The sequence below is a fragment of the Nansenia antarctica genome (genome assembly GCF_963989245.1).
Source record: "Nansenia antarctica genome assembly, chromosome: 19".
Classification (NCBI taxonomy): Eukaryota; Metazoa; Chordata; class Actinopteri; order Argentiniformes; family Microstomatidae; genus Nansenia; species Nansenia antarctica.
The window spans coordinates 15057817-15062816 of record NC_137692.1 but is presented as its reverse complement, the minus strand read 5'-3'; the positions used below and the strand labels follow the sequence as shown (position 1 = coordinate 15062816).

The following is a 5000-nucleotide window of genomic DNA, read 5'->3' as shown; positions in this document are numbered from 1 at the left end:
CCAGGTGTATATTAGGCCCAGGTGTATATTAGGTCCAGGTGTATATTAGGTCCAGGTGTATATTAGGCCCAGGTGTATATTAGGTCCAGGTGTATATTAGGTCCAGGTGTATATTATGCCCAGGTGTATATTAGGCCCAGGTGTATATTAGGTCCAGGTGTATATTAGGTCCAGGTGTATATTAGGCCCAGGTGTACATATTAGGTCCAGGTGTATATTAGGCCCATGTGTATATTAGGTCCAGGTGTATATTAGACCCAGGTGTATATTAGACCCAGGTGTATATTAGGCCCAGGTGTATATTAGGCCCAGGTGTATATTAGGCCCAGGTGTATATTAGGCCCAGGTGTATATTAGGTCCAGGTGTATATTAGGTCCAGGTGTATATTAGGCCCAGGTGTATATTAGGTCCAGGTGTATATTAGGCCCAGGTGTATATTAGGCCCAGGTGTATATTAGGCCCAGGTGTATATTAGGCCCAGGTGTATATTAATATTAGGTAGACAATTAGTTGCACCGGAGGGAAACAGGTTTGTTTTGGAACAGCATTATTTTGACCACATGCTAGCTGTACCTTAGATCACACACAAACGTGGTTCTTTTAATCACTCCTCTTTACCGTCAGTTTTGTTACCTGTTTTTTGCGTTTCGATATTTGGATTACTTTGGAAGTCAGGGGGCCGTTCCACTAAAGTGGATTAGTATATCGGCGATTGAAATAAATCAGGCGATCAGGCAACTCGGGATTGGAATTCAAGCCTCAGGTGATTCCTCGAACGAGGATCAGGCTTGTGTCATCAGTGTTCACAGAACACCGGCTTACAAATCCTCGATATGGGTGCGTGCACGCAGACATAAAGAGCCCCGAAGAGTCGATCTGTCGAAATGAAGATACTCCACTCTGCAGGGGTCCTACATTTGCGCAGCATTCCGAATTATTGATCTTTATGAAGACGGAAAAATAAGATGTAAAATAGTGCAATACTGCCGCAATTAACAAGGCGAGGGAAATGGTTTGGCAAGAAATTGCTGACCGATTAAATGCGTAGGTCATACTAGCCCCAGTTATTGTTATATGTTCATATTTTAATAAATTTATATTTACTACTGTGGTGATATCAGCAGCAGGCTACAAGCCGTCATATCGTCACAATGGCCTAGTGGTATCGACCGCTGCCATAGTATTTAATCGTCATTTTAAATCGATGGTTCAAATCCCTCTTCAGACGCACTTTTTACTGCATTTCGTTGTCTGAATCTAATCTAAAATCTCATCTAAAAAAGTATGTAGGCTATAAAATTATGGTGCAGGCTAATTTACAAGAACTGACACGATTACAATGGTGTTTGAAGCCTTTGCATGAAGGTTTCGGTTAAATGTAAAAAAAAAAAAAAAAACTAAAATCAAGTCTCGAACTCGCAACCTTTGGAACTCTAGCTGGTTGCCTTAACCACTGCGCCAGCCAGACCGCTGCGACAGAAGCAATGCAAGTTAATAAAGATACCTATTTATTTTATTTTATTTTTTACACTTTTTAATTTATTTATCTATCGATCTATCTATCACACTTTCAAAATATCAAGTTATCTATCACACAATCAAACTATCTATCGATCGATCACACTTTCAAAATATCAAATTATCTATCTATCACACAGTCAAACTATCTATCTATCTCGTGTGAAGTGGGAACTAATATTTCCTAAAAGACACTTGAGGAACTGTCGTTCGGGATGTAGTTTCCGCCTGTGAGCCTTTTTTGAAGCACGCCAGCCTGTAAGTCTGCTCGGGACCAGGCTAATTATATCTGACTCAGAAGGATATGTTGCATAGCAACCAAGCAGCGAATTATTTGAGCCACATTGATGGAACCGACCGCAAGCTTATTTAAACCTGGATCAGAGTTAATCGCTTGGATCAGAGTTAATCTCGCTTAGTGGAACGGCCCCCAGGACAATATAACTGTTTACATTTTTTACAACATACAAGGACTGCGGAGTGTTCTTTTAATTATCCAACCGGACTAGAACTGTGTTAATTAATTTTGCCATTTAGCAGACGCTTTTTTTAATCCAAAGCGACTTACAATTACGAATTACAGGGACAGTCCCCCTGGAGTAACTGAGGGCTAAGTGCCTTACTCAAGGGCACACTAGTAGTGGTGTGGTTTCAGGCGGGATTTGAACTCACAACCTTCCGATCACAAGTCCAACACACTATCCACTACTAGACCACCACTACCCTTCTAATGCGTGGTGGAACGGTGGCTACACAAGTTGTAGTTAGGTAACCTCTGAGTCACTGTCCTCCTTTATTACTACAACTCCTCTGCCAGCAGCTCCGCCTGAGGCCTCTCCTCCGCTCTACTCTCTCCATTCACTCCACATCTGACGCACCTCCATGAGTAGGATGTTAGGCGGAAGGGGCACTTCGTGAGCTTAGAATTATAAGGTTCTATCTCCGTTTAGGGTAGTTCAGAGATATTGAGCGTCAACGTTTTTACATTCCATTATGTTTTTGTGAGATGGAACCTTTGTATTTGATGAATTACTAACTCAAAAATGTCAACATTTTAAAAATAACACCACACAGGCATTAATAAACACCTAATGGATCAGATTATGTAAAAAAACTCAATTTCAACAAAAATGGAGATAGAACCTTATAATTCTAACGTCACGACTAGTTTTTTTGCTCTGAGTGGGGCAGTCCCACTCATATTTTTCATTTTATGGGACAGATACAGTGAAGACAGACAGGAAACTGAGGAGAAGAAGGGAGAGAGGGCATGTCAGCAGGGCATGAGCCAGATTCGGACACATGTCGACATGGGCATGTGTGCACTGTAGACCGCAGGGACCACCCCAGGCCACGCAGGTGGTGTACTTATTCTTAATTTCTTCATTGGCTATGACAATGTTTCGGCAATTTCATAGCTATTTTGGTGACGGTGCACTTTCAGCCATAGAATGTGTTCATTCGACTAGTGCGAGATGTGAAATTCAATAGGAAGCGGTTTCTATCATCATCATCAGGCTTAGTGATGAGTACATACAGCTTACAGGTGGCTAGCTTTAGCGACTTACTTTGAGGATAATTGTAATATCTAGTACTGTATCAATGGGCTTCGCTGGCTGTTGGCTTTCCTGTGATCTGCAACGACCTGGTCTAGCTAGTGTAAATATGTGGTACTCTTGTCTTGTTCGCTGATGTGTGGAGTACACGAACAAAAACGAAATCATCTGTAATTCGGGGAAAAAAGGATGAATGTGAGCAGCAACAGTGCAAGGTGTCAAGTACAGTCGGGTTAGAAAATAGCCGGTACTGCATGTCTGTGGTGAACACATGATGCTAGAGCTGGGCTTTTATTTTTTGTAAGCCCACATCCGCTTCTTGGTGCTTCAGCCCCCTCGATGCTATAGAATATCTGAGAAGATGAACCCAGAATGTACTCTCTTATGGCAGCCCTCTGACCCTAACGTGTTTGACATGGAGATTTCATGTTTGCCCAGGGATTACATCTGAGTGCACTTTACTCCAGCCAGACCCAGGCCACCGCAACATCTGTTACTGTAATATTGTATGCATCATGCATGGGCCGGAACAGAAAAGTGATATTCAGTGTTACTCAGTGTGCAATTTTCATGTGTCAGTGATATTAGGGTGAGGGTTAGGGGGTGTGTGCGTGTGTGTGTGTGTGTGTGTGTGTGTGTGTGTGTGTGTGTGTGTGTGTGTGTGCGTGTGCGTGTGCGTGTGTGTGTGTGTGTGTGTGTGTGTGTCTGTCTGTCTGTCTGTCTGTCTGTCTGTCTGTCTGTGTGTGTGTGTGTGTGTGTGTGTGTGTGTGTGTGTCCATATATGTCTTTGTAACTCACTGTTATGTCACCACCACTCTCCCTGGTCCTGGCAGTTGCGTCACATCTCCATAGTAACTTCAGCTCCGGGGTGCTTTCTGCCTCATTGGACATGCCTTTACTCTACTACACGTTAACCCATAAGATGTATCCTGCGGTGTGAGTGTGTGTGTGTGTGTGTGTGTGTGTGTGTGTGTGTGTGTGTGTGTGTGTGTGTGTGTCAGGTACCACCACTACTTCATAATGCAACATAAAGCTATCAGTCATCTGTGGCGCTTACTCGTTGTGCGTTGTTATGGCTGTGTTATTAGTGGCGGTGTCCAGTCATGGTCAACACCTCTCAGCCCCCTAATAGGCTTGTGCTCAGCCAGCCTAATTGGACACGTGTACACACACACACACACACAAAACACACACACACACACACACACACACACACCCTTGTCCCCTGTCTGACTTTGGGAAGCTGGGATTCAACTCATTCAACGTAGGGAGGGAGAAAGGGAAGGAGAGGGAAAATGTTACAAAGGGGCTCCCTGAGTGTCTGCTCCTAGCTCTAATGTCAGTTTTACTTACACACACACACACACTCTCACACACACACACATACACACACACACTTACACACACACACACACACACACACACACACACACACACACACACACGCACACACACGCACACACACACACACACACACACACACACACACACACACATACACAAACACACACACAATAGATCAGTGTTTGCTCAGGGGCAGAGCATTAGGATGTCAAGATGTGTTAATGTAATCGTACAGTATGTGCATACTTGCCCATGGTTGTCTTGACGACGTATTCAACTATCATGATTCAAATCTAGTGTCTAATACAATGCATACAGCATAATCCAATGGCAATTAATGTGTCAGGGAATATGAACCTGAAGTTAAATGATACAACCCCATAGTGTAAGTAGCTGACATTACACTTCCATGGGGTATATACTGTAGCTATACAGAGTGACTCTAGACATTACAGTCATATTCACAAACATGTACTCTACTCATTGAATTGGTTACATTCACAACAGCATACATTGGTTCTCAGGTATTCATCCACGTAACATCATAGTGTGTGGTGTGGTGACTCCCCACTCCTCTGAAA

The 5000-nt window shown here is 43.2% G+C and overlaps 1 protein-coding gene across 1 annotated transcript in view; it reads left to right on the top strand.

The window, feature by feature from the left end:
- slc24a3 (solute carrier family 24 member 3) overlaps positions 1 to 5000 on the top strand; it is a gene marked incomplete at both ends in the record, with an annotated part of 48578 nt that overhangs the window by 14725 nt on the left and 28853 nt on the right. The window lies entirely within an intron of this gene.